The 8,452-nt window shown below is 55.1% G+C and overlaps 2 non-coding genes across 2 annotated transcripts; one reads left to right on the top strand and one right to left on the bottom strand.

Annotated features, from left to right (window-relative positions):
- Window positions 1–3,763: 3,763 nt before the first annotated feature.
- TRNAS-UGA lies at window positions 3,764–3,845 on the bottom strand. The gene has a single exon. It is a non-coding gene; the product is annotated as a tRNA-Ser (tRNA).
- A 1,453-nt stretch (window positions 3,846–5,298) lies between these two features.
- On the top strand, window positions 5,299–5,370 carry TRNAQ-CUG. The gene has a single exon. It is a non-coding gene; the product is annotated as a tRNA-Gln (tRNA).
- The last annotated feature ends 3,082 nt before the right edge of the window (window positions 5,371–8,452 follow it).

Here is an 8,452-nt window from a genome sequence, read left to right as displayed (position 1 = left end):
TGGCCCTGGTTGACTATATTTTGCTTTATTTTGCACATGTATGCGTCTTTCAGTCCAGTAGTGGTAATAGGGCTACCAGTTTTTACTTCCAAATGGCATGTGCTTGATGCAGGTAATGGGTCCATTGTTGTCACTGCAGCTTTTTTAATGAGGCCCAGCAGTCTAACGCTTTTCACTTATTTGTTTAGCCGTTTTTGTTTGGATGTGATCCGAGATCAGGATATTTATGTTCCTTTTGCCCCAGAACATGTTGTCGAAGAAAAAACTAAGTTCTCGCTTTTTGTTTGGGTGCAGCAAAACCAAATAACTTTATTTATTTCTCTAGTGAACACAAGAGGGAGAGAGTGTCAGGAACTGGGTTGCCCCTTGTCCTGGACGGATCTCTCTCAATTAGTAAACAATCATAACAATTTTTATACCTTTTTTACAGACAGTGGCTAGCAAACGTGGAGACAGTAGAAGTAAACATTTGCATTTGTTTATACATAAGCCTATTCGCTATCTTATTTGTCTGCAATACTAGAACAGAAAACAAGACTGCAATTCACAAGGTTGTAACGACTCTTCACACAATTCTCTCTGTACCACATATCTCACAGCATGCAGGCTCACATCTTAACTTCTGCTATATTAGCTAACATACATTAAGATCCCTTCAAACCTTTATTAATTAATTCTTGGCCTCCACATGTTATTGAAGGCAGCGAGGAGCTGTTCTTCTTCAACAGTCCAGCAGCTGTTGTGTTTGCCACGTTGGGAGGTTGTTTTGGGCTGACTGGCTTCGATACGTTCTTGGTTCCGTATCGCTGGATGGGCTATTCTCTTATGTTGGGAGAGCCCACTTTTGGTGATAAATTGTTTGTTACATGTTCTGCAAGCCCAGTCACCCGATCGTTCTTCATTTATTTTCCCTTTGCATTTTGGAATATGGCACAAGATGCTGTGTGCTTTGGAATCAGTTTTGTTGCACATGGAACATTGAAATTTGACCACTTTTCCACCGTGATTTCGCTTGAGGTGGACACTTAGAGCAATTGGCTTGCCAACGTGATCGCCACAAAAGGGGCACGCTGGGTTGTTATTAGGTAGTTGGATTAGGGTCTTTTCTTGTGTTCCATTTATAATTGTTTCCACTGTCTCCTCAATAGTGGTAATTGTGTGGCTCTCGCTTGTTTCTGTACTTGGTCCTTCAGTGTCCAAATCCTCTTCACCAGATGTGATTAAGGAGAGGTCTGGATTTGGCAGGCAGGTGGGTTTTACAGTCTCTTTAAAAGCACTGCTTATGATTTCTGTTGTGCGGATTGGGCCGATCCACTGCTTCTTTCGAGTGACTGTTAGCCATTTATTTTGGTTTTGTGAGATACGGGGTTTGGAGTGTACCTCCTTTGTCTGTGGGGCATGCTGGACATTGTCTGCCTCACTTTCAGTGTTCACAGGGCTCTCAGTTTGTGTGGCCACTGTGGCGACATTGGCTCGATATCAGGCCAAGGGCTCATTGGGTCGGAAGATGCACCTGCCCCAAAGTACAGTCTTCTTGCTTCGGTTAGTCGAGTTAGCCCCTCGACTTGGGCTATTTCCGCCACTATCTAGTGCCACCATCATTTTGTGGTTTTCCACCGTTTTATACTATTGCCTGGCCGTTTACCCGCGCTTCATTGAATTTCTTCACTTTGACATTCAGAGCACTGGGCAGAAATCACATCGCGTCAACACCCACCGCGGGCCTTCGCGATGCTTTGTTTTAATTAAACAGTCGGATTCCCCTGGTCCGCACCAGTTCTAAGTCAGCTGCTAGGCGCCGGCCGAGGAGGAACGCCGGCCCCCCCCCGTCCCCGCGGATGGGGGAGAGGCGAGCGACGCCCGCCGCAGCTGGGGCGATCCACAGGAAGGGCCCGGCTCGCGTCCAGAGTCACCGCCGCCCCCCGGGAGAGGGGCGGCGCCTCGCCCAGCCGCGGCTCGCCCAGCCCCGCTTCGCGCCCCAGCCCGACCGACCCAGCGTGAGGGGCACCGTCAGAGCTGGAGGGAACCCATGGGGCTCCGGGTCGGGAGTGAGGGGCACTGTCAGAGCTGGAGGGAACCCAGGGGGATCGCGGAAGGGAGTGAGGGGCACCAGCAGAGCTGTGAGTCTGGAGGTCAGGACTGGGATAGCAGCGGTTGTGGGGTGGGAGTGAGGGGCACCTGCAGCGCAGTGATTGGGGAGCTCAGCGGGGAGTCCAGGGGGCTGCGGGTCGGGAGTGAGGGGCACCATCAGAGCTGGAGGGAGCACAGGGGGCTGTGGGTCGGGAGTGAGGGGCACTGGTAGAGCTGGGGGAAAGCCAGGGGGCTGCAGGTCGGGAGTGAGGGGCACCATCAGAGCTGGAGGGAACCCAGGGGGCTCCGGGTAGGGAGTGAGGGGCACCATCAGAGCCGTGAGTCTGGAGGTCAGGACTGGGATAGCAGGGGCTGTGGGTCAGGAGTAAGGGGCACCAGCAGCGCAGTAACTGGGAAGTTTCAGCTGGGAGCCCAGGGGCTGCGGGTCGGGAGTGAGGGCGTGATGCAGTAGTATCTGTTTGTGTGGGGGATGGGAGAGCAGGGGGTGACTTTAGGTGATGGTCTGTATCTGAGCCTGTAACCTGAGTCAGGCAGGGGGAGTAAACAGCTCTGCTCGGGAAGCTGCACAAAGTGAAGAGAGCCTGCTGGAGAGGGTTTGGGTCAGTTTCGGTTTTGGGTCTGGGTGGTGGAATTCAGGGAATCCCAAGCTGGGATCTATGCTCCCTGAATCTCCATAAGGACTAGATTGAGGGGTCCTGGCTGTGCCCACAAGCTCTGCTGTAGCTCTGTGTTCCTGTTGTCCAATAAACCTTCTGTTTTACTGACTGGCTGAGAGTCACTGAGAGTCCCAGGAAGAGGGGTGCAGGGCCGGACTCCCCCACACTCCGTGACAACTGGTGGCAGCGGCGGGACCTACTGCGCCCCGTGGATGGCACTTCCTGCAGTAAGTGACTGGGGAGCAGTAAAACGAAGGGACGATTGCAGGGGCGATTAACCCCTGGGATATGTGACCAGTGAGAAGGACTCTGCAGTAACAGGGTCCCCCGGGGGATTGCAGCGAGCAGTCCCAGGGGTGGAGGAGTCTGCGGCTTGACCCTGGCAGAGAGATGGTGACTTCAAGAAGGGCTGGCACACTAGGGGTCTCCCTGGAAACTGCGGGGAGCGGTGAGCACCCAGGCCTTCGAGTGGCCAGCAGGGGATCATCCCGGTGCCATTTCTTCCTGGCCTGCACCTTCCTGCCCCATTCCTCTCCCTCCCCCACCTCTTTCTGTCTCTGCTCCTCCCCCTCCCCGCCCAGCGCATCCTGCACCCCACTGAACAGCTGATCACTGGCAGGTGGGAGGTGCTGAAGGGGAAGAGGAGGAGCTTGTCAGCAAGGCCTGTAGTGGGGGGGGGGAGCTGGCTGCCAGTGGGCACTGAGCACCTATTTTTCCTTTGTTGGTTCTGCAGCCCCGTAGCTCCCATGGAGTCGCTGACTCGGCTCCTTTCACACTCTAGAGAGAGGAGCAGAACTAGGGCTATGGCTGATCTATGGGGCACCAGGTGAGTGGCAGAGGCTTCAGGTGCTGAGAGTTTTCCCAACAACTCAGGGACACAGTGTGAGGTGGTGTCCCAGGGATCTTTATGAAAGGAGCAGAACAGGATTTACTTGGGGTGGGGAGAGAATTGAGAGTGTCTCAGGGGGTTGTACAGAGGTATTGCCCAGGTGAGAGACTGGCTAAAACACAGGCCTTGCTGTGAGCAGGATTTGATCCTGTGCAGGGGAACCCTATTGGATTTCAACTCCAACACCTTAACCACTCAGCCATCACAGCTGTGAGCACAAAATTGCCCCAATGCCAGAGAAACTGGTAAAGAATCACAATGCCCAGGCGTGAAGTCATCTGAACTACAGAATTCCCCCCGCAAACCTGGCTCCCAAAGCACAGGGGGGATTGGGGGTTTGTTCTCTTTGCTTAGCCATGTGCAGTCGCACAGAGAGTGCATTTAAAAGTCTCCCCTCCCAGAGCAGGAAGGGGAAATGATTCTCAACTTGAAGCCTGATGTAGGGTGACCAGACATCCTGATTTTATCAGGACTGTCCCAATATTTGCTTGTTTGTCCCACGTCCCGACTGATGTTTGGTCGGGACACTGGACAAACAAACAATTTTGCCCTCTGCTCCGGCACACAGGCAGAGCCCGGAGGGACACTCGCCCCCTCCCTGACTCCACCCCCTACTTCCCCCATTGGATCCCTCCCCAAATCCTTGCCCTGGCCCTGCCTCTTCCCCAAGCAGGCGGCATCCTCCTCCCTCCCAGGTTTGCACACGGGCCATGGCCATGGCCGGGAGGGCAGCATGGAAGCTGCTCCAGCCCTGGAGCCTGCGGGGCAGCGCAGTGGGGCTGGAGGCAGTTCGGAGCGAGCAGGACCCATGTGGGCTTGGGGCGGAGACACACGTGGGGCAGACACGCTCCTGCCAGGAGATCCTGGGCCCGGCTGCCTGGTTTGCCCCTTGCCCGGGAGCTGCAGGAGGGACCTGGAGTGCGGCTCGGCTGCAGAGCTCGGAGCCCAGGCTGGGCCCAGGAGCGAGGGGATGGGGGAGCTGGGGGTGTATCGGGGGTCGGAGCAGAGAGTTGGGTGGAGACGGGGCTGTGCCACTGCCGCCTGGCGGTGGGGGGGGGGAGCCTCCGGCTTTTTTTTTGCTCCGCCCCCCGTGTCCCGATATTTCATCTTTGACATCTGGTCACCCCAGCCTGATGTGAATGAGGATGTCTGGACCAAGGGGCCAGGGACTGGCCTTTGCTAGAGAAACCACTGTCAAATTTTAGCCAATTAGGACAAGTCAGCAAATAAGAACAACCTCAGGTCTCAGTAACTGCTGCAGGTAGCAAAGTCCTACAGGGAGCAGTTTCTGGCACTACACCTGCACAGCTCTGCTCCCCGGCTCTTCTCGGGCTCCTGCTCTCTCCTTAGCTCCGCCCACTCTGGCCCAGGCAGCTCCAGCTCCCACGGAGGATGGGACCCCCTGGCCTGGTGACTCCCTCATTACACTGCCTGGCCTGTCAGTGCGGCTAACTTGGAGCTTTGGCCTCTCCCCATTGCCCCTGGGGACTGTCAGTCTCAGGGACCTGATTTCCCATTGGCCCTTCCCCCTTCTATTGGTGCTGGGAACTAGCCAACCAAACCCCCCCCACACACACACACTAAGTTTTAGTAAAGGGCCAAGCCCCCTTACACAAGCCAGCCCCATGAGGGTCACCGATGTGCACAAACACAGCACAAGCTGGTCCCATGGTGTAACGGGCAGCACTCAGGACTCTGAATCCTGCAATCTGAGTTCAAATCTCAGTGGGACCTTCTGTTGGCTTGTGGTAAAGCCCTGGAGCTCCCAGTGCTCAACTTCCCTGTCTCCAGCTGTGCAAGAGTAAATCTTTCCCCTCCTGCTGGGTGACTCAGACCTCCTAGAGCCAGGTCTTTGGCTGCGGTGGCCACAATGGGTTGAGGCTCTAGAACTTGCTACCCTGATGGGTGGGATTCTTGCTGCTTCACCTGATGTCCACAAGTTTGGCCCTTGTGCTTCCTACCACACTTTTCCTCTGGCCCACATGGCGCTTGAAGAAAGGAGGGTCAGGGCCAGGATTGATAGTCAGGGCTTGGCAGGAGGGAGGAAGATTCCCAGGCTGGAGCTCCACACACCTTCCCTCCTCCTCTAGGCACCTAGAGCAGAGGCGGCACAGCTCTGTCTGCTGGACACCTCGGCAGAGTAGGTGAGTTCATGTAAATACAGTCTGGTCCCAAAGCCTCCCCCAACCCTGGCTCATCACTAGCTGTCAGGGGAGAGTCATTCACACCTTGCTTCCAAATCATCATTTGAAATTCTGAGGCTGGCCAACATTGCCGAAGCCAATGCACCGACATTGTCAGAAAAAACAACAGCTGGGTGAGGAACCCGGCTTTGTCCAGACTTTTCAAACCTATTTTACTTTCTCAGGTACAAGTATTTTTCATATGTTGGATCTGCTTTTAAAGTGTGTGTTAATGTTTCAATTTCCATTCAGATTTGCAAACAGTGACAACATTGGCAGCGCTGCATGTAACTACCTGACCACTGGGGGGCGGGGTGTTGGGGAAATTCGGGGAAGGGGTGCACAGCCCCCTGGCTGGGGGGCGTATAGGGAATTCCCGGTTTCACTGAATTGAGTCTCCTACTGCAGCACCTCAGTAGGTCACATCAGAGAGGAGCTGCAGTGTCTAGGCAGTGGGATGCCTGTGCCTTTAAGAGCCCAGCCCTGGGAAGCCCATGCTGAGAGGTGCTGCCTGTGGGAGGGGAAATAGAAAAGCCCCTCTGCTCCCCCGACCCAGTTTTTGCAAACACTGGAGTCTCAGCAACCCACGGTAACTGTTAACCCAAAGACCCAGCCGGTGCCGGGGTTTAACCCTCTGGCAGCGCCTCCCCCTGGGCTGAACTCCGGCTCCTTCCCCCCTCCCTGACTTTGCCCTTCAGCCCCTCTCCTAACTCTGCCTCCAGCTGCTTGACCCCCCGACCAGTCAATTTCCACCCCCTGCTCAGACCCTGGCCACCCCCCTCCTCTGATTTGCCCCCCTTTGCCCCTCTTTAATCCCTGTAAAAAGTAGGGGGGCTGGGTCCCATTCTCGGGGGGGGGGGGCTGGGCACCTGGCCCCTGCCTGCCCAATGCTCAAAGCGCCCCACGATCTTGCGGATGTTTGCCGAGTGCTGCAGGGTCACCTGCAGGGGGAGAGAGACGCGGTTAGGAGGTGATGCAGCCAAGGGTGCCTCACCCAACACTGAGATGCAGCCACCTCTGGGGTGGGTTGCACAAGTCAGCAAATGAATTTGGAACAGGAAATGCACTGAAAGGACCGAGGCAGCTGCAGGAGGTGGAGAAAACCAGAAAAAGCAGGAGCCCTGGATCCCAGCCCTGCCCCTCCCCCACTCTACCCCCTAACCCCCATTCCCCTCCCACATTTGAGGGGAGAACCCAGGAGTCCTGGTCCCCAGCCTTGCCCACCCCCATATTTCAATATGGCTCCATCCAACAGCTGCCCCCCCCAATTGCAGGGCAGCGCCATGGGGCACACCGGGGCCTGCCTGTTTGCACAGGACGGGCGACACCAGGGCCCCGGGGTGGGGAGAGCTGATGCTGAGGGAGAAGCAGGCAGCAGACACCCCCACGACAGAGTAAGAAGTGCTAGGGGGTGCTGTGCTGCAAGGAGTGAGGGGGGTTGGCAGGGAATGGGAGGATCTCCCCTCACAGCGGGTGCATCTGTCTCCCCCGCAATTCCTCCCCAGCCCTACCCCGGCCCAGGCTAATCCCGGCCCATCTACCAGGGTTACATTTGGCCTGGATTCCCCAGCTGCTGGGGGAGGGGTGTGGGGCTGGGGGGGCATGAGCCTCTACTCCCCCTTCCCCCGACACAGGTGCATGGGAACTGACCAAAAGAGCCTGCAGCACTGCTGCCTACAGGAAACTGAGGCACCAGCCAGTGACAGACACATCATGGCTCTCCTCATCCTCATCCTCTTTTCCATATACAACCCGGGGGGGGGGAACTCAGGGCAGTTGCATAGTTAACCTGTGGAACTCCTTGCCAGAGGATGTTGTGAAGGCCAAGACTATAACAGGGTACAAAAAAAGAACTAGATAAATGAACAGAGGACAGGTCCATCAGTGGCTATTAGCCAGGGTGGGCAGGGATGGTGCCTGTAGCCTCTGTTTGCCAGAAGCTGGGGATGGGCGGCAGGGGATGGATCACTTGCTGATTCCCTGCTCTGTTCATTCCCTCTGGGGCACCTGGCACTGGCCGCTGGCAGAAGACAGGAGGATACGGGGCTAGATGGACTTTGCATCTGACCCAGTCTGGCCGTTCTTATGTCTCCTTTGGCGCAGCAGTGACACCTCGTGGTGATTCAGAGTAATGCACAGAAGGTGTTTCCCTTGATTCAGCAGTGAAACCCAGGGACAGGTCACGGTAAGGCACAGAGTGTGTTTCCCACCAATCTGGGTAATGCAAAGAGCATGTTTCCCATGGAGCAGCAGTGACACCCAGTGACCAGCAGGGGTGGCATCAGACTCTTCTCGTTTGGTGGGGGACTGAGCTGGGATAGACAAAAAAAATTGGGGGGCTGTGTCCCTCATAACCTGGCTCCACCCTTTATGGGAGCAATACAACCTTTATTAAAATAAAATAGTAAACAGGGTTTACTTTAATAATCTAAATCTGTCCAAATTTTAATACTATGAGCTCAGATCAAGTGTGAGTAGTCTCTTGGTCTTTCCAAGGACATGATCAAGTGTCTTGATGTTTTTGGTCTTTTGGCCTCAAGATGAAAACCTTGTCTGAGTCTTTGGAACCTTGAGATAAAAATATTATTTAAATCCAAAGTTCTTAAAGATCCCATCAACAACAAAAACCTAAA

Source organism: Mauremys mutica, unplaced genomic scaffold (genome assembly GCF_020497125.1).
Source record: "Mauremys mutica isolate MM-2020 ecotype Southern unplaced genomic scaffold, ASM2049712v1 000972F_np12_obj, whole genome shotgun sequence".
Classification (NCBI taxonomy): Eukaryota; Metazoa; Chordata; order Testudines; family Geoemydidae; genus Mauremys; species Mauremys mutica.
Note: the sequence above shows the minus strand (reverse complement) of the source record. Positions and strands in the feature narration are given on the sequence as shown.